Source organism: Protopterus annectens, chromosome 6.part0, assembly GCF_019279795.1.
Source record: "Protopterus annectens isolate FY-2018-M chromosome 6.part0, PAN1.0, whole genome shotgun sequence".
In the NCBI taxonomy this organism is placed as follows: Eukaryota; Metazoa; Chordata; order Ceratodontiformes; family Protopteridae; genus Protopterus; species Protopterus annectens.
Genome location: NC_056737.1, coordinates 352559898 through 352582397, shown reverse-complemented (window position 1 = coordinate 352582397; position 22500 = coordinate 352559898).

Here is a 22500-nt window from a genome sequence, read left to right as displayed (position 1 = left end):
AACTGTCTAGAACTTCCACAACATCTAAACTACCTCCAACTAACTATAGCCCATAAACTTATCCACAATCTTGATGTCTGTCCCACCTTATGTTCAATACTCCAGATCTACACCCCCAGCCATCTCTTCATTCTGAAGACAAACAGCTTCTAACACTAATTAAACCAAATAAAACTGCTGGACAATATCTTTATTCCTACTCAGTGGCAAAATTATGGAATACACTTCTATTAAATATTAGAAACACCTCCAACTTCAAGACATTCAATTTTAAACTAAAATACTTCTTTCTTAAGTCAAATACCTGTCCATTTTTCAACCAAGCTGACCCCCGCCCCTTTCCTTTACCCTAGACCAGCTACTCTACTCTTCTCCCATCCTGCTTCCTATCATCTACCTTTATCTGTACCGCAGCTCTCATTACTCCTAATTCTCTTCATCCTTCTCCCAGCATTGGAGATTCACTTCTTAATTTCGAAATAACAAAATCCCGAGGTTCAGAATATCCAATTCAGAACCTTGAGATCTTGGAATCTTGAAATTTAGAACCCCCCCCCAAAAAAAAGCAGTCAACACATCACAAAACATGTTTTTGCAGGGGGCAAGCCCCCCTGCACCCCCATACCCCTGCTACTTAAATATACCAACTCCAAGATCACACAAGGAAAAGAGAAATCTCCCATTCTGAGCTCTATGCCGATCTCTGTTCAGGATTTCGAAGTTTTGAAACTTTGATCATATGATCTTTGATCATATGAATTTCAAAGTTTTAAGCTTTGATGATCTTCGATCATATGAATTTCAAAGTTTTAAGCTTTGAAATTCTGTAGGGGACCCAGCATTGGTACTCCCACTCTGCACCCTGTGCTGATGCATCAACCTACCGTCTTCCTACTGAGTCTTTACCTTAATTTCTTATCCTCCCACATCTATCCTTCTACACCCTAACATTACTCCCAATACTCCCTATCTTCTTCACCATCCATATCTTCGGTTCCAACTACATTTCTCTGCAACTTCTATAAATAACTGATGATCTCTGCACTAACTCAAATATTCTGACCACTTGTAAATTTGTTTCCATTGCTAACCTATCAATCTAGGCTATTGTTTCTTGATGCAACTGTGACCCGTGCAAGAATAACCTATCTGCCATATATTGCTAAACTTTCTATGTAAAATATATTGTTACATTTTTTTTTAATTCTGTTTAATGTGTATTGTGGAGCTTTTCTCCCCGGGCCTCCACTGAAAATGGGCTCATACCCAGTCGAACTTTCCTTGTAAACAAGTGTCATATAAAATAAAACAAAATAAGTATGTCTGCCTTTATGATCATTGGGCCTCTTTGTAAACTTCAAGTTTGTTACATCGGTTTAGAAATGCTTGTTTACTGTTATATGTAAAAATGTATGTATATGACTTTTTGGCTTCATTTGCTAATTTTTCTATTCTTTGCTTTACTTTTGCTTTCAATTTTGTAAAAAAATATATTTCATTCCTTTTTCATTGTATTTGAGTCTTTTCTCCTCAGGTCACTGCTGAAAATGGGTTTCTTTCCCAGTGGGATTTCCCAGTAACCAAATGTAAATAAATAAACAAGCAAGCTACATTGCTAAAACACTTGATGTCCTTAAGGGGTCATTTGCATATATCCCATGGGCCTCTATGGCAGGAGGTTTAAGGTATCATACAGTGAAAACTCTAGCTTGGCTAGGTTTTTCTTACAGTTTTTACTAATGGGTTTGGCTGTGTGACCTTTTTACTCTTTGATTTGGATGTTAGTTGGGAGATTTTGCAGACACCTTAATGGTTTTGGACATCTGCTGGGTTATAGACTCTGTGTTTCTAAAGCATAGCCAAACATTCCAGTTATATTTTGCTAATGAGGTTATAAGAAATATGAAACATGCATGTCTAGAGCTGGTGGGGCTTTACTGCTCTGAAAGTTTCCACAAAGACTTAAAAAGAAAAAGTGAATGTCATGGACATTCATAAGCCATACTACTGGTTTGAAAGCCTATATATAAGTTTTATAAACAAAAGTTTTATAAATATCTTTCAGACTATCTGTCTTAAATGGGAATCATGTCAGTCTGCTAAATGCAAATTACTGCAAATACCATTGTCAGAAATAAATGTCATTGAAAGCCACATTCAATGAAAGAATACCAAGGCTTTTTGTGGAGTGACACTCCCATCCTCCCATAATCATGGGGAGGACACCCAGTTTATATATGCTAACTCCATGATCAGACAACAGTGAAGAAAAGTGTGATCTCAGTGGTAGCCTAAAGTTGTTTTTTTTTTTTTTTTTTATGCAGACTAAAGACACTTTGCTCCTAACCTCAGCATTGGCAACTTCAGTTTAAGAAGTTTCACAGTGGAACACTGGCTAAGAAAATCAAATTTCTTTAATTCTATCAGAGATGTACATTTTCTTTGCATACCTTACCTCAGAAATTTTGATTTTGTATAATGTACATAAATTTACATTTACAATTTGATAACAGTTATTAATAGTTAAGTCATTCATTCAGAATGTGTATTTCATTACTCTAATGAGGATATCTTTCTGGGAGTCCAATAAAAATGACACTTTCCAGATGGATTTAATCCATTAAAAATGTAAATAAATAAATTTGTAACTCAGCAGTACAATTTTTGGTTGTTTTGGAACAGAGTCCACTAAAATATATTTACACATCAGTCAATGGCTACTTTTAAGTCTCTTCTAATGTAAAATAAGCCTGAACTGATTTTTCTGGTTTACAGCTGGCACAAATTACATGTTGCTGTTTCCATTTGGCCTCCACTATTTGAATGCCACATCAGTACAAACCTTGACTGAGACAGTGTAACATAATTATGTAGCATGCTCCACTCCATAGTTGGTTCTAACATATATTAATTCATTATGTGATGAATAGCTTTTTCAATGGAATTCACCAGTGATATATGGCTTTGTTCCTTGTTTTTCTTGTTACCCATGTTATTTTGTCATACATTTAGGGCCATTATCACATATTTCACCAGTGTTATCAACACTACTTATTTAATAATTAAAACTACATTCCACTTTCATTGCTCTGCACATTTTAAAAATTCCCCGTGCAATGACATTTTAATAAAAATTGTTTTTTTGCAAAACAAAAAAAAAACAGCCACCTCGGCTAGTACCTATTGTGACATGTTTTCTTTCTTTGCCCCACTTTTTCTCCAAGCCTGCAGATAATTATGTATAATCCTAAATGTGTTCACACTATTGGTCATGATGTTTTATACTTTACTCTGGCCTTTTAGAAGCCCTTGATCTGGACTACAAATTCAGCTCTTTTGCAAAAAAAAAATGGGTGAAAAAAAAACAGAAATCAGTGAGAAGAGAAGACAATTCAATCATGTAAATATAGTCCCATCTGAACTATGGAAGGCAGATAGTCAAGACACAGTATGAATAAAGGGGTAATTGGATGTATAGCTTACTGAAGAAGTGTGAGATAATATAACCTAGCAACTACACAATTATGTGTGGAAATATATAGCAGTGAAAGTCACGGTCAAGGTGCCACCTGCAAGGCAAATGGAGTAGTATTACAAATTATTTGACAAAGGATGTGGTTTCATGTTTTTTGGGCTAAATAATCAAAGGAGAGAGGAAAGGGAGTACTGAAGAAGAGTGAGAGAGAAATACTTTGTGCATATTGAATGCAGTTGTCAGCTGAATTGATGCAGGTAGAGGATATTTATGAATCAAGAACATTACTGCACATGAGAACATGAATATAAACATCATTAAAAGGTAGCTGGCTCTGTGACAGATGAGATGAAGATAGGTAAACTTAATGGTATTCCTGAAGTGTGTATGCCATGAAATAACATTTGTTATAGAAACCTATAGTCTGATGACATTTTATATTACATACAGAAGATGGAGGCCAAATGCTAAAGTGATGATCCTGCCATACATAGGAACATAGTTTCTTCTGGTAATAATTGCAAAAATGTGAATTTAATGATCTCAACATTCAGAGTAATAAGCTTATTAATTGGCCATTTAGAGTAGCAGTACATCTCATTGGCACATCACACTGATTATTATGAATGGCAGGGCATTCATGCCATGAACTGTCACTTTATGGATATGAGACATACTCTAAGATTTTGCTTAAATTAATAAAAAATGCATTTGTTGTGCACGTCACATTATTGCATGGAAGGTGTTATGACCTTCTTTGAAACCATGTTGAGATCACTGTATAGTTCATTCAGTGCAAGGAAAATGGGCAAAGGCTAATGTCACAAAAATTTTAGGGATTAAATGATAATGCAAGATTTCCTGGGAGAAGGGAAGATTCTAGTGGTGAATGACAGTCAGAATATGGGATAATGTAATGTATATGAAGGTGTTAAAAGCTTCCAAGTACTGAAGATAAGGGTTATTTGCACCAGGCTGACCAAAGGAGGGGAATACAAGTAAGCAATTTGTCAACAATGAAAATTTAAAGTAGATTACAGAGAGAAAATATGGAATGATCTAAATAATGGGAAATGGCTTTAGAATGGGTGAAGTAAAGTTATGTGCTAATCATTTCTTAGAAGGCAGTCAGATTGTTAGCCTAGGTTTTTGGCATCTACAATTAGGTAATTATAGCTCGTACTGTCAGCCTGAAGGGTCATGGAAATGTGGTGTTTGACTTTTTACATCACACCAGGATTGCCTTTTGTGTTTAAAAAGTCTCTGTTTTGCTCAATAATAGTGTCTCGAGCCTTAAAACATGCTCTTACATTTATTTTCGATGTAAGTTTATATAATCAATCAGGATTAGACATTTAATTTTTTAAACAAACCAGGCTTTATTTCTAGTCTTAAAAATGAGACAAATCTATACTGAAAGCCAAGTGGTTCACTGAGCATTGATTCATGATTAATTAGGGGGAAAAGGATCATGCAGGGGACCTATATTGAGATAACTTATTATGCATTGCTGTTTTCTAGATAAGAATTGAAGTTAATGCCACTGAATTCTGTACTGTCAGAAAAGTGATGCGCCTTTCCCTTTCCATTCTGAGAGAAAATTAATTTACTTTAGGCCTTAAGGTACCTAGCAGGGAATATTTCGATAACTGAGCACTGTTTGCTTGACATGGAGAGTGTATTGCATTTTTGATGACCCTAAAGGAATTGTTCTTTAGGATGTATGTATTTTTATTGAAATTCAAAACATTGTATAGTGTAAAATGAGTTGTTGATCACTGGTATGAGTTTTCTTAAAGATATGTAAGTAACTCTGCAGTTTGTTTTATTAGTAATATATGAGCTGGTGGTACATTTCCAGTGTTTCCCTTTCTTACACTGTAGCATGACTGTGGCGTTGTTGTTTGTAAGTTAAGGCAGAGTGTGGTGCCAAATTTTTTTTTCCGATTTTCTGCTTTAGATAAGATTTGATAAAAAGGTACTTTATAAAACAGCCAAGAAAGTTGTATCACTGCCTCCAGATTTTGAGTTTAAGTTATTTCACATTTATATATATATATATATATATATATATATTGGCTAAGACTTTTGTACAGCATGTATACTGTTGTTATCCCCCTTGCTTGTTCTTGCACTTTTGCATTCAATTGACTTTGTTCATTGTGTTACCTTTAAATGTATATGTTTTTGTTGTTAGCATCTCTTGACCCAAGTTGTGACTGATAACTGGGTACACATGCTGGTGCAAAACCTTTTAACAAAATAAATAAAAATAAATAAATACATGACCTAAAAATTAATTAACTAAATCCCTATCCATTCTGTAAAAATAAAATAGTAGTGTGTGGAAACATCCCAAGCCCATGACAATTTATTTATTTACTGCAATTTGATTACTGGGAATGTTTGAATGAGTAGGTGCCCATTTTCTGTGGAAGCCCCAGGGAGAAAAGCTCCAAAGTTTTTAAAAACATTTAAGAACAATAATTTTATAATCTTCAAACATAATACAAAAGTATCTACAGTTTTATTAGTTATACCAAATTAGACATAATGTGAAAACATTGGTTAAAAACAGACACAACTTGTTCATAGGTTCACAGGTAGGTACTCGGCCATAGGGCCTATATAAGCCTAGACAAATGGTACCCTGTCTTTTGCCACCCAAGAAAACTATTTTCCTGTGCCCCTGTCAAGCAGAGCCACAGAAGTGATCCCCAGGGTGAATTTCCTATTTCCCATCCAATCATCAAGATTTTTCTTGAAGAGTGCTAATGAGGAGCTTTGTTTGATATAGATAGGTAGTTTGTTCCAGAGTATGGGAAGTCTCTGAGGTAGGAATCTATCCCTCCAGCATGTTCTGTTTATTGTGGTGACAAGGTTTAGGTCACTAGAGAGTGTAGCTCGGAGGGATTGGGATTTAGCTAATTTGTAGAGAAATTAAAGGTAAGTTAGTGTAATACAAATGGGGATTGCAATATAGAGTGAGAGAAACTCTCAGACAACAGACTGAAGGGGTACACAATCACAAGGGTTAGTGATATCAGGCCCATACACTTTTAGACCCATCTGTCTGTCTGACTTGAATGTATAATCAATGGTCCAATGGATGTTATCCAAAATAACAGACTGGATATGGTGCAATATGCTTAAGTGGAGATCTTGCCTTATGAAACTTGTAACATTCTTTGAGGCTGGATCAAATGATCAAAGGCAAGGCAAATATGCATACTGTTACCTTGACCCTGTTAAGACATTCAACAGTATTCCTCATGAGGAACAATTTAAAATTAAAAGTATTAAATGTCAATCCACATGTTACTCAAAGCTGAAAACATTGGTTAGGTGACTTGGTTAGGCAATAGGATGCAAGCACCCAGGATGGTGAATTTCAGGCCTTTTATTGTGGCACAATTCATTTTGGATTTTTCTTCAGATCTAAATATGGAAATTTGATTCTGGTTAATTAAATATGCTAATCACCTTAAAATGGTAAAGTCTTAACTTCACTGAAAAATGACAACATCCTTCAAGGTGGTCTAGAAAAACAGAATACACACCCAGTGCAGTATTAATTACTTTTTTTAATGTCAGTAAAATTATTGTATCATGAGCCTTAACAAGAACATATTTTATGATTATACAATAAATGGTCCAGTCATTAAAAAGTGATACTACCTTTAGAAATCGAGGGACAATGTTAGACAGTGCTTTAAACTTTTACCAGTATGTATTACCAAAGCTATAAAGTATGCCCTTTATCCCATCTAATTTTAAACAGTGTGTCTTGTCACACCGGAGAGATATATTACTACTTTATTAATTTCTGGCCTGATACATTTTTCAGTACAGTGCTGTCTTTTGTAAGCTTCATTTAGAAACTTAAATGCTATATTCTGTAGGTAATATGGAAAGAAGAGAGACAGAATGAGTTAAACACACAGAGGAAATGACAGAAAATCATGGTGAGTCAGGGTGAAAGAAATATCCGGACTTGACATATACAAGTGAAGAGGTCATAAGTTTTCAAAAAGGAAATGAATGATTCCAGGAGAATGGTGACGTTAATGAATAAGATGGTGTGAGAAAGACTGGAATAGGAAGAACTGATAGGATATGAGGTGCAAGTTTAACAGAAAGAGAAACATACACCACAGCAGCAGATGGACGCTTATGACCATCCACCAAGGTTAATGAATCTCAGAGTTACACACTCAGTTACTGGTGAAATTAGAAACTCTGACAAGTCTGAACCTTGTTTGGAAATTCCGGTCCTGTATGTTCAAAGGGAGAACAATGTAAATTGCAGACAGACATTATTGCCATCATGCTATTATTCTCCAATTAAATATGAACTTATAATGAGAAGGAAAGCTAGAATTGGGGGCTGCAGCCAAATGGTATGGAGTGGCAGGACTAGTGTGTGACAGAATACCAAAGAAGTGGAAAAGTAAGATTTGCAAAATTCAGTGGAACCAGTACTTTTGTGTGGTACAGAAACCTGGGCAGTGAAGGCAGGGCAGTTAAAGACATGAAGGAGATCAAGTTCTAGGGAAGGGTGGTAGGATGCATATTCCATGGAACAGATGAGGAAATGACAACAGAGCAAAAATCAAAACAGCTCCATTAGCTGAGAAGGGCAGAGAACAGATCACTGTGGTGTGGGCACATGTGCAAGATAGCAGAAGATGATTTTGTAGGGACAGGAAGAAGACAATAGGAGTCTAACATGCCTAACAATCTCTGAGAAATATGAATCCATAAATGAATAAATGAAAGAAACTTCTTTAGTGATGCACAGAGGACAACTCTGAGCTAGCAATAATGTATAAAATGTCATTAACCAGAGTTAAGTGATGTATAACACTTTATTAACCAGAATTAATCACTTTTGTTCCTAAAATTAATTGGAACTTCATCAGAACTAAAATATTAGGTTAAAACAAACATTTAAATATCCATACTATGGGTCACATGATAAAACAAAAGAAACAGTAGAATCACACACTCTCATAATGCTTTAATTTTAAAACTGAAATAGAATAAACAGTTTCATTAAGACCAGTGTAGCTAACTGCGTTTAATTTGATCTGCCATCTCAATTCACAAGCATCAAGATGTTCATCCGTTATTCTACCTTGCATGTCTTTCTTAATTTTCTCTATTAGTATGAGTGTCACATACCATTACATGCTCATACAATGCATCAGTAGGTTTGCTGCTTCTAATATCCAGGCTTTGTTCATAAATTTGATCCCTTAACCTCCTGGAAGTTTTACCCACATAGAAGGCAGGGCATTTTAGGCATTGGGCTAAATATACAACATTTGTGGAACAACAGTTATAATACCCCTTGATTTTATAAGTCACTCCTCTAACTGTAAAAACATTACCACAAATAATCTTGGAATAATGTGGACAAAAAAATGTTTTCATTCCACTTGCTTTATGCCATCCCCTTGCTTTCTTATTCCTTCCTCCTTCCAAGTAATTTTTAAATGACTTTTCTCTCCTATAAACATAAAATTGTTTTGCACCAATTTTACTTAATACACTAGGGTCTGTATTATTAATACATTTAGTAATGGTAAAAACTATCTATTGTAAATTGTAGATATAAACAACTTCCTGTTGGAACTTCAAGACTAGGCATGTACCCTTCCCATATCACTATTACCTTTAAAGATTTGTTACTAAGATCTATCTCAAGCCAACTTTTTCAAACTCATTTCTCTGCTATTCCAGTTGTCATCCTATATATCAGTAAAAAAATGAGAGGCCAACTGGTCAGATTGTCCAGGATGATATCTGAACCTGATACCTTTCTTCATGAAAGTGATGTCCTTATAGACACGTTTTTGAAGAGTGGATACCCCCCTTGAGTTTTAAATGAAATACGACAAAAAGAGAAACAGGTTAAATATTTACCCAATTCGAGTATTACTGTCCAAGGTAAAAGTGAGATGCAAAGGGAACCTGACCAGTCTGAAAGTTCCAATAGGAAATTGTTTATATCTATATTTACACTGGATTGTTTTACCACTAGTAAATGTATTAATAAAACTGGAGAATTTTTATACAGATCCCAGTGTATTAAGTAAAATTGTTGAGAAACCATTTTATGTTTATAGGAGAGATAAGTCATTTAAAAATTATTTGGAAGGAGTAAGAAGGCAAGGGGTCAGCATAAAGCATTTGGAATGAAAAAATGTGCTGTTTGTCCACATTGTTCCAATATTATTTGTCGTACCACTTTTACAGTCAGATGAGTTACTTATGAAACCAAGGGTATTATACTTGTTCCACAAATGTGGTATATTTAGCACACTGCCTAAAATGCCCTGCCTTCTATGTAGGTATGAACACAGCCTGGATATTAGAAACAGCAAACCTACTAATGCATTGTACAAACATGTAATGGTATGTGACACTCATACTTCTAGCTTTTTAGTAATAATGCCAAGTAAGAAAGACATTGGGAGGTAGAATAATGGATGAACAGCTTGATGCTTGTGTGTTGAGATGGCAGATCAAATTAAATGCAGTTTTTTATTTATTTATTTAACATTTGTTTACCGGGAAAGTCGACTTGGAATGCAGCCAATTTTTAGCAGAGGCCTGAGGAGAAATGCTCCAGATGCACGTCTTTGTGACATGGGAGGAAACCCAAATGAATGCAGGGAGGACATGCAAACTCTACATAGAAGGAACTCCAGCCAAGGATTAAACCAGAGAACCTCTTGCTGTGAGGCAACAATGCCACCGCTACACCACCGCACCATCCAGTTAGCTAACCTGGTCTTAATGAAACTGTTTCTCTTAATTCAGTTTTAAAACTGAAGCATTATGACAGTGTGATTCTATTGGTTCTTTTGTTTTATCATGTGACATGTAGGAGGGATATTTAAATGTTTGTGTTAACCTAATATTTTAGTCCTGATGAAGTTCCAGTGAATTTTAGAAACAAAAGTGGTTAATAAAGTTTTATACATTATTGCTGGCTCCGAGTTATCCTCTGTGTATCCTTAAGGATCTTTCTTTCTTTTATATGTCCATAAAAGAGATGTGAAAATAGAATTGAATCAAAAGAGGTGGGTACAGTTGATCTGAAATCTTGAGCCCTTGTAAACAATAGGAAAGAGGAGGTGGTTGATGATAATGAATGAGAAGGAAATTATGCAATCTAGGGTGAAATGACATCCATATTCCCAGGTGTACAGTCTGGTGACTTTGTGGTTATAATGAGTTCCTTGTTCCTAGCAGCATGTTTTTGTTTAAGCAACAATACCCTGCAGTATGGATCAATGCAAATAATTTCAAAGAAGTGGTATCATATAATATTTGCCATGATCAAATCACAAGCTTCAGTAAAGGCAAAATAAACCAGTGAAAGGAAATGAGACATTGGCCTAAAATACCTTCAGGGTCTGACTGAAACAGAACTTGATTAAGTCAGGCATGGGTTTGCCTGGTTTTATATTAGAACTGCAAAAGCCTGTTTAAGCGAATATGTAAACGTTGACACATATTGCGTGAACTGCGAGTACACCGAGCACCTAAAACCATGAAATTCAAAATCTCGAATCGGCATAGTTGGCCCTTCTGCGGTATAGTTCCGTAAGGTAAGTGTGCGATAGTTACGGACCTTAGGGTTAGGGTGCAGGTTAAGGTAAGTGCAGAGATAGTAATGTATGTAAGGTTTAGTGTAGGGTTAGAAGTAGGTTTTTGTTAAGTGTATGTGTGTGGATTATTTATTTTGTTTGGGTATAGCTCAATAAGGTAAGTGTGAGATAGTTACGGACCTTAGGGTTAGGGTGCGGGTTAAGGTAAGTGCATAGACAGTAATGTATGTAAGGTTTAGTGTAAGGTTAGAAGTAGGGTTGGCTTTGGTTAGTGTATGTATGCCGTTTATTTATTTTGTTTGGGTGGGCAGTATGTAGTGAACGGTGGGGTTGGCCAACTCTGCAGGTTCAAGATTTTGAATTTTGCTGTTTTGGGCATTCGGTGTTTGCGCAATATGTGTCGACATTTACGTATTCACTTAAATGGGCTTTCGTGGTTCTAATATAGACCCGTTTGCTCAATATCATTTTATTTCTTCATGTACTCCAACTCCTACAAACATCAGAAATAAAAGTTAAACTTTCAAACCGAGTGCAATCTATTGCACAGTACAGAGGAGGAGGAAAATGTGACTTGATTTGAAACCAAAACCAGGGTACTGGAATGCTGGAACTGACCGTAATCACTTTGCCAATATGGTATCCAACAGTTACACATATTTTGCATAAAATGATAATTGTTTTCTACCATCAAGTCAAAAACATGTTTAGTGAAGTTAATTGTTTGTTTTTGTATAAATCAGTTTATGGCAAACCATCCCATTTTATTAGCTACATCAGTTGTACTCATCCTATTAAATCATTCCTCAATTAGTTTTATGCAACTGAGGACATTTTATAACATCTCTCTCTCTTACTGCATATAAAGCTCTATATGGCATTTGCCCATAATTAACTGGCAAAAATTCAGAGGCTATTTACCCCTTGAAGAAATTTGTATTTGCCGGTTCAGAGTTTAAAGAGTTTCCCACAGACTTTATACTAAAAAGGCTGACAATAATATTTTAATTTTTAGCTGATGTGCTCTGGGAGTTTACACCATCCTTTGTCCAGGCTACCATGTCATCAGAGCCCGATCCAGCACTAGGCGACCAAGGTAGTTGTCTAGGGCCCACTGGCTTGGGGATTAATTTTTTTAATAAAGGAAAATTACTTATTTTTTTAAGTGTGCTCTTATTTAAAAATGCCCTTTGGATCCATTTGCACACCTGTGCTGCATCTGTGTGACCTGTTTACATCTTCATCTTTTCTGTCTATGTGACCAGTTGTTTAAGTCTTCTGCACGTGCAGAAATTTAATACAAGTTTGGTCTGCAAACTATGGACAGAAAATTGTAGTCTGGATATTTAAATTGTGTGTGTTTGTGTGTGTGTGTGTGTGTGTGTGTGTGTGTGTGTGTGTGTGTGTGTGTATGTACTTGTGTGTAAAATGCCCTACTTGGGGACAGCAGGTGGATAGTAATTTGCTCAGACTGAGCTCCTGTACCTTAGTTGCAGCAAACACGAGCCTGAATCCTCTACCCCAAACTACCAAGCTAGAATTTTCAAGGAACTGAGTTTCAGGTGAATTTTTCAAAGAACTGAGTTTCAAGTGCATTTGTCAAGGAATTGTGGGCTTTCAAAGACAAGTTGACTAACATTAATAAACATTAACACATAATTGGGTTTTAAGGCAGGTAATGTTTAAAATACTCATGGGTACATTTAGATTACATAGTTTGATAGTAGACTGCTACAAGTAATTTATAGTCTCATTCTATTAGAGTAGGGATTGTTACAATTAGATTTTTAAAATCATTTAAATATTAACTTGTATTGTAAAAATTTAGCAAAAGGTTAATATAGTTGAAGGGTGGGTTACACATATATAACTAGTCTCTTAGGTTATAAATAGTTCTGTTATTATTGGATTATGTTCATTGTAACCTTATCTTCATTTAACATGCTTTATAAGTATTTATAATATGCAGCTCATTAACTAAACAGTCACAACCTCTCTTAGTTGGGTTTCAACACTAGAAACACATTATACTGTTAGATAATTTTATAAAAATTTTAATGTTATACCAATATGACTGTATTACAGTTGTGATTACATTCTCACAAGAAATGCTAATTCTAGTAACAAATATGTTATGTACAGTATTCTTAGAGCTTCTTTGTTGTATACACAGTGTTTTAACTATCCAGGCTTACAGATTTATATTTATATACCTTAGGTCAAGCTTACTGTACACGAAAATTGGTGTACTCTTTACAAGTGGAGGCTCTATGTGCACCGAAGTGAGTTCTGGTCTGATAATCTTTTGGATGAGATTTTCTTTGTATATATGTATAGAATTGTTAATGTTGTTTTTGGCTTGTTTATATGTTTCTTCGCTTAAGGGGTTCGGGTGGGTAGGCACCGGGTTATTTCAGAAGAAATATCATGCTGCATCTTCCACTACATTTTACTGTTTTGCTTTTAAAGAGCAGAATTGGTTCTTCTTATTCCGTCTTTTATTTAACAAAACTAGGGTAGACTATTCCCAACACAAAAGTAATGTACCCACACATTATCCTAATTACACTAAATATATCATGTGCCTTTACCTAGTTTGGCTTTAACACCCATGAACTGGTCCATTGATTCTTGGAATATAAATGGCTTACAAAACTCTGCCAAAAGAAAATTACTATTACACCTTGTTTTTAAATCTCATGCTAGCGTTTGTTTTCTACAGGAAACACACCTATCTAACTCTGAGTGGGAAAAAGTAAAAAATAGAAAATGGATTAGGACTATAATAAGTGCAGGTGACAGCACAAATTCGAAAGGTGTGGCCATCATAATTAAGAAACAATTCCAGGAAATTATTAATGAATATAAATCTGACACAAACGGCAGATGGTGTTACTTTACATCTACCCTACCTAACTCCGACAAACCAGTTATGTTTTTAAATCTGTATGGTCCTTGCTCACAACAACAGACTTTTATTTTAGAAATTTATAATATACTGAACTCTTTTCCAAATCACTTATTCATTGTAGGTGGGGACTGGAATGCGGTTATAGACCCCAGTCTAGATCGCAAATCATCCTCTTACAATTTTCAAGCTTCCATAGCGTTAGAGGAGCTTATATCTGATTTTAATCTTATAGACACGATTACATTTAGTAATATCTCGACTAAGGAAAATCTTTATACCTTTTATTCCAATTGTCACAAATCATGGTCACGTCTTGACTTTTCTTAATCTCAGACCCTTTATCCAAATTTAAAAATACTTTCAATATTGAGCCTAGATGCTTCTCTGATCATGCCAAAATCTCTCTCATAATTAGGTTCACTCCACCTGATTTTACTTTTGCTAACTGGACACTTAACAATAATTTACTAAATAATAAAGATATAATTAAAAATTAACAACATGTTAATAGATCTTGATTTGAATATCACAGAGTCCCAAATCCCCGGACATACATTGCATGCAAGGCTGAAATGAGGGGTTTTCTCATTAGCCAAGCTTCCTTTCTTAAAAAGCTAAACATGAAAAAGGAAAATACTTTATCCTTGAAACTTTCCTCTCTGGAAAAAAGTCAGAGACTATCCCCTGACCCACAAACTATAGAACTGATCAATAAGATTTATATGAACTTTATTCACAGAACTATTCCTTTCAGGAACAGAAATTCATTGCAACATATTCTGAATGGGCACAAATGCCCTCAAGAACCTTAGCAAGAATACTAAAAAATAATAATAGTGCTCCTAGAATTTCCACCCTTCATTACCAAGGGAAGTTATACAAATCAGATTCTGAAATAATACACCTGTTCTTTGAACTCTTTTCAGAAATCTATAGCGGACAAAAAAGTGATAATCTAAAACCTCGGATGGAGTCTTTTCTTAATTCAATTAAGTTCCCCTCTCTTAATATTAACCAAATCTCCCTCTTATCTGCCCCGTTCGACATTCAAGAAGTCCAGGCCATCATAAAAAATTTAAAATTAGGCAAAGCCCCGGGCCCTGACGGCTTTACTACTAACTTCTTCAAAGTTTTCTACACAAATACCTCCTCCATACTATTGAAAGTCTTTAACTATATTATTAAAGAAGGTATTACTGATATACATTGGAATAACTCGAAAACTATTTTAATATTAAAAAATAAACAAGATAAAGCAGATCCTCACAACTACAGACCAATCTCGTTAATAAATGTTGACATTAAGATATTCGCTGCCATATTAGCATGTAGATTAAAAAAAGTTCTCCCGTCTTTAATCTCCCCTGATCAAGCTGGTTTTATGAGCAATAGGCACACGTGGGATAATACGTTAACCCTTGATTCCCTTATACAATTTACCAAAAAAGGAAGAAATCCAATATACGCCTTAACTTTAGATGCCTCCAAAGCTTTCGACAGAGTTAACTGGGATTTTCTGTTTGCCACATTGTCCCATTTTGGTGTGCCTAATTCCTTTTCGGATATGATTAGAACACTTTATACAAATTCCCAAACCTACCTTTACATTAACAAACAGAGATCGGAGCCAATTCTGATCACTAATGGAACAAGGCAAGGGTGCCCACTCTCTCCTTTTCTTTTTAACATTTTTATTGAGCCTTTCTTTCTTTATATTACTCAGAATACCTATCACAATATACCTAAAATACTAAACACTCAGATTGCACTATCAGCGTTTGCTGACGATCTTAATTTATATTTCCAGTCACCCAATACAGACTTACCCAAAATTCTTGATGCCATAAAGAAATTCTCTATCGCATCAGATTATCAAATAAACAATAAAAAATCTCATATATTTCCAATAAACCCTAACTCCCATAAATCCTTTTACTTCCCTGAATCCTCCTTCCGAATAACATATAGCCTTAAATATTTAGGTATCCATTTTGAACATAATCAAGCCTCTATACTTCAAAATAATTTATTAAAAACATGGTCTAACATACAACAAGATCTACAAAGATGGAAACATATGAATTTAGCTTTCCTGTCCAAAGCAGCTATTGTGAAAATGAATATCTTACCTAGACTTCTATTTCAACTTAATGCTTTGGATGTATTAGTCTATAATAACTTTTTCTCCAAAATCAACAAAGAAATAGCTGGTTTCATTTGGTTCCCTAAATCAGTGAGGATTGCTTACCTTAAATTAACCTATCCTAAGGAAAAAGGGGGGCTAAGTCTACCAAACTTTCAATTATACTATAAAATTATTTGCTCAATTAGAGTTTGGTCTATCTCAAATTTCAACATCAAAACACAAACGCATTATCCAGCCTGGGTTAAAATGTGGTATCAACATGTTATATCCAACAAAATTAATCCTCAGGCTATTCCCTTTCTATCTATTACTTCTTTGAACAACTGTAATCTAGCTCAATCTTTGAAACATAAAATCAAGCTTTTCCAAAATCTTATTAAAGATATTAATCTGGTAAATTCTCTATCCCTTCTACAACCGTTGCATCAGAACCCAAATCTTAAAATTAACAATGTAATGATTGACCTTACTAAATTCCCTCTCATCAAAGATCTCAATGTATGGGACATTCTCAAACATAGGTCTAAAACTCTACCCGAGTTACGGTTAATCTTGGGTACTAATAAAAAATACACAGTTATTCTTAGACAACTAAGAGAAATTATTATGGCACAACATTTTAATGTCTCCCCCAATACTCAGGAATTAAACAAACTAGTTGAAGTTATCTCAGCATTCTCAAGCATTAAAAAAACAATATCATCCTCTTACAAGCTATTGACTAACATGATCTACGATTCAAACTGTCTTTTCTCCAACTACTGGAATACCATCGGACCTTCCATTACAGAGGATCAAAAATTATCAGCTATAAAATCTACTCTAGAGCTCTCTCTTTTCAAAAAACTCCTATATACACAAATGATGCTCAACAACAATGCTTACTATACTCCTGTAACTCTTAATAAATTTAATGCCAACACTTCACCCTCGTGCACCTGTTGTCCATGTCCGAAGGCGGACTTGCTTCACATTATGTGGTATTGCAAGCATTCTTACAAACTCTGGTGCTCTCTGAAAGTCCGCCTGGAAAAAATGGGTTACTACACCTCCACACTCTCGTGGGAAACAGCTATTCTTCACATTCCTACATCCAAAGTATCAAAAATGCAACTTCACATCCTGATTATCCTTTGTTCACTTGTTAAACTATACATCACTAGCAATTGGTTAGATCGCACCAAACTTAGTTGGGGTAAATTCAAAGAAATGGCTCATAAACATATTTCTGCACATAAATTCATTATAAAAGGTCCAAAAAAAAGAGCCTATTTTAGTAAACTATGGAAGAAACTTTTAGATTTAGTTCTTAGTGAATAATTTCTCAGGGGTACATTCAAAACATCATTTACCCTTGTCCTTGTTAACCTATGGAGATCCAATGATAATTATGGTAGTGGAAGTGCAGCACATTACATTACATTATGTTGTAAATATTGTATATAACAGTTTGTTTGGTTTTATTAATGACAATGCTTTTCTTATGTTTTACACTCTTTCTCACTTATATCTATATTTAAACTGTTTGATTATGTTTTATATTCTGTAATTATTCAACGCCTCATTTTAATGTTCATTACTACAATGGCTGTATGCATTGTTTCATTTTATTGAAAATAAAATAAAAGAATTATTGGAAAAAAAAAACAAAGACAAGTTGACTGCTACTCATGCTAAGTCTGTTTACAATGTGCAACTGTTTTGTTTAGTAAATGATATCACTACTATGCTAATGAATTGAAAATCATTGTTAGTAGCACAACAGGTGGGTCTATATTATCTTATCTAAGAGGCATTACAGCGATGCCTCTTCATTGACCCATAAAGAATGAACCACCAGTTCTGCGAATGGCTGATTCAGCAATTTATTTCCTAGGGAAAAAAAATCACTTGGCCATCAGTGTGAATTTGCCCCTTTCCCTACTGTAGTGCAATCTCAGAGTTAAGGGCAAAGCACCCTACATTGGAGTGTGTGGGGGTGAAGCACCCCACTTTTACGTGTTTGTAGTGAGGTTTAATTTCTGGCTGGAACAGTGATTTTTTCCATAGGAAAAGAAATCTCTGAATCGGCCATTTGCAGAACTGGCAGTTCATTCTTTAGGGGTCAATGAAGAGGCATTCACTGTAATGCCTATTCGATAAGATAATATTAGACCCCAACAGGTAATATAATTGCTTTTGATGCTGAAGGTTGTGAGTTATAATCCACAGCATGTATATGGATTGCTGATACTGGGTTGTACTTTAAGGGGAGAGGGGTGCTACAGTCCAGAGTATGTCCTCCTTTGGGTGAGATGCCTGGTAACTATGAACCTACTATCAGTTTGCCATCCATTTCTTTTTGCAATATTACCAGCTTACAGTTTTTTTTAAATGTAACATAGGCAATTTATTCTTTAAAAGCAGCAGGCATTGAATTTGTAGACACTGAAATATAAAGTTGTTTGCTAGCAGCAACCTCTTCATTAGTTACAAATCTCTTTAATGTAGAATTATTCAGATTACTTTTACTTCTGAAGAGATTGTGCATATTGAGTGATACAGTCTGAGTGGTCTTTTTTATGGTTGAAATGTTCTGAATTAGGCAGTTTTGTCATTATTGGTTCATATATTTTGTTTCATTTCTTACTGGAAAAATGTTCAAAACTATACATTTAAATCATACTCTAACAAGTGGTTCTGTATTATACAAGGAATATAATTTAATACAATCAGGAAGGTGAATCAAATAAACTCTTGCATGTTTGCATGGTCCTAAAAATGTGTGCAAGGGGTGTATGATTTGAAACAGCCCAAAGGTAAACTTTATCCACCTCTGGCCAGATGTATTTCCTTTAAATGTGAGTTTCAGTGTCATTTTAATAAATGTGAGTTTCAAGGGCAGAGCAGTTTTAATGCCAAAACTATTTTCATTGTGAGACTGCATTGCTTTGTTTAGCAAATGTCTGTCAATGTTTGTGCTATAAAATTTGAAATAAATGTGAAAAATTAAATCCAAACATCTGTAGTCATTGTAGAAGTAAAGTAGAAAACAGTATACACATTGAGAGGTTTGAACAGTGTTTATGGTAACTGGGGAGAAATAGCCAAGTAATGGGATACTGGAATGGCTACAGGGATGGGAGCTGTGTACGGCGGATTGGGAGGCTGTGTATGGGGGGCTGGCCTCAATCCATTACCATACCCAGGGCCCCATTTGACCGTGGTCTGGCTCTGCATGACATATACCTTCTTTGAGATGATTTCCAATCACCAGTGCTTTGAATTTCCATTCTTATTCAGCTTGATTTCCATTTCCCTACATTTTGAGTTCTTTAATGCATATATTTTTTAGGAAAGGATTGTGTTTGTGTAATATTTTTATATGTGTTTGCTCTTTAACTAGTAATTTGCTTGCAGAATTACTGTATATCCCTTTAATTTTTCAAGCATTTTTCATTGGTTGTTTTAATCATGTAATATGGGGTGGGAGTTTTTAAAAACTCTTGGATATTGTTTGGTATCATTCTGAAGTCATTTGTTACAAATGACGAAAGCGCTCCATAAATTTATTTTTTATTGGTTTTCTCATGCCTTGTGTGGTTGCTTAGCTGGTTCAGGCTTGTCTGTATTTTATTTTTGGTTTTGTGTTTTTCTCAGGCTCTGGGCCTGTGTTTTTGTTTAGTGTTATGTTCTTTCAGATTATCCTAAAACATACCTTTTTCCTGTATGCGTACAAAACCCAGTGGTTTTAACAGAAACCTCCAGTATTTGTTATAATACATGGATTTATTTTAATGTGCTTTCTAGTATTTGCTATAATACACAGATTTATTTTAATGTGCCATTATTAATGTTTGTACATAGAAATAATTTTATTGTTATGTCTTAACACTGCATAGCGTTCTTCTCAGTCAAGCCAAGCACATGTCTTACTCGTTTAAGATAAGAAGCCCAAGTTCATTAACTTATTCTAGTTTTCTGAGTTATATCACTGTTACTGCACTTGGCATTGTTTCTGTTGAAGTATTGTGTAATGTATTCTGTATATGCAAACTAATGGTGAGCACATATTATACTTAGGGTTTCTTCTGTTCTCCAAAGTACTTTATCCTGATGCTCTAGCGATGCTGCTATAATATTAGTAACTGCTTTAATATCCTCCACAACTCATGCTATCATATGTTCATATTATTTGTGTCATTTTCATGTTCATCTACATCATCAAAGATGATTGCTATAGTGACTTGGTTACTATGTTGCTTTATTTCCTTGTTTCTTATCTTTCTGAACGTATTTTGCTACTAAAATGCACTTTAACTAAGAAACATTGTTGTAAGAAACTGTTGCTATAAAATAAATATCCCCTCACCACCACTATTAAATTTATTTTTTGTATTTTTTTTACCATTTCTGTAATATGTAAGTTGATGATTTTGCACTTAGATTTTCCATGGAATAGGACAGGAATGGAATCTGACAGAGTTCTGCTAATGGTATGGTGACCATATTTCTTTTTCATCTAGTTATCGCACACATTTCACGTACCACCTCCCCTCCCCTCCCCCAATTTTGAGTTTAACCAAGTTCATTTGGTGCTTTCCAAAACTTAAAAGTACTACTACCATGAGTTCTGACAATATTCCTGGATGTCTGCTAAGAAGTGTGAAGTCTGACATAGCAAACAGCCTCCATTAACTCTTCAGTCCAAGTCATCTACTGATTATGCCCCACAGTGTGGAAAATGGCAGGTGTAGTGCCCCTGCAGAAAGGGGGTCCCTATACTGACTATGGGAATTGCAGGCCCATTATTTTCAGTAGTACTATTTGCAAAGCTATAGAACATATTATAGGTAAAGAAATAAAAAATAATATACATGCCATGTATATTGTTTGGTACACAACAGATTGGCTTTGTAAAATGTGGATTGTGCATGCTTGACCTGGTAGACGTCTTTGAAAGGGATACTGAGGCCTTGGATAAGGGCATACAGTCTACACTGCTTTGGAACTGTTTCTCATACTGGGAATAATGATCAACTCTCCCAACTCAACATTAGTTTGCTGGACTGGTAATTGGCTGCCATCTCTAACCTTCATGGCACGAGATCCGTGTGTTTGCTCTAGATGGAAAAACATCAGTAGTGCTATCCTATGGAGCTCTGTCCTGATTTCTCTCTACTTTGGTATTGATTTCTATGGTTAAAAATCCAGTATCAATGGACTTAGGGCCATCCATGTTTGCTGATTACAAACTCGGAGGTGGCTATTAATTGTCATTCTGACACTCAAATTCTACACCAAGTGTTGGACCAAACAAATGCTTAGTATATTAATCACAGACTTATCCTCAACACCATTTGCCAATCTAGCATCACTACTGCTTATCATATAATTAACAGTCCACTGAAATTTGATACAGTCAGTAGTAACTTAAGTACATATGTTCATGGCAGACTGTCCTTTAAGCATCTTGCATCCCTGGTGGTTAGGAAAGCTTACTCTGCACAACTTTTCATTCACAGTATCTCATAAAGGTACAAAGAAGTTATAGGCTCTATTAAGTCATCCATTTTAGACCGATCCTTGCATATAATACAGCCTTCAGTCTGTACCTCGCTACACACCTAAACTAGAATGAGACATTTCCTCACTGGAAAGATTTCAGGTCTCAGTGCCCTTAGCAACACTGATAGACTAAAAGACTTGTCCCTCTACTCAGTGTTATACAGACTCCTAAGGGTGATATTTTGTTAGTTGTACTGTCTGTGAATGACCCAGAACTCAATGAACTCTACCTAAGCAGAACCAGTGGTAAAGCAAACACCCATTTTAAAAGCTTAAACCTATACTGTAACATCAACAACAATGGTGCAACAAATATCTAACATGATGTATCCCTAGTTTCTGGAATAAACTGCTCTTGCCTAGCAAGTAGATTACTTTCCCTAAGAACCTTTAAACTGGAGACCACAAATTTTGAGGATATTGTTAATCTCCCACCAATATTTGTATAATGTTGCTAGGCTCAATGGCCTGGTCTGGCCATAGATTAGTCAGAACCTATGAGCAGGAACAATACATAGAATGCTTTTTCATTGCTCCTCTATCCCGCTTTTTTCAAACTAGTCTCTCAGTTATACAAGTATCTGGTTATTCAGAGAGTATTCATTTCGTATGGCTATCAATATGACATAAAGTATCTGTCATTAGAAAAAATAGCTACTCTATCTGTGAGTATTCAAGGGTGACCTCTTCAATAAATGTCACTTGAAGAATCGTGCTGGCTGTTAACATAGCAAATGCTTGAATGCATACTATAATTTTATTCATCAGTTTAATATTTTCTTCATATATGTGTGCATTT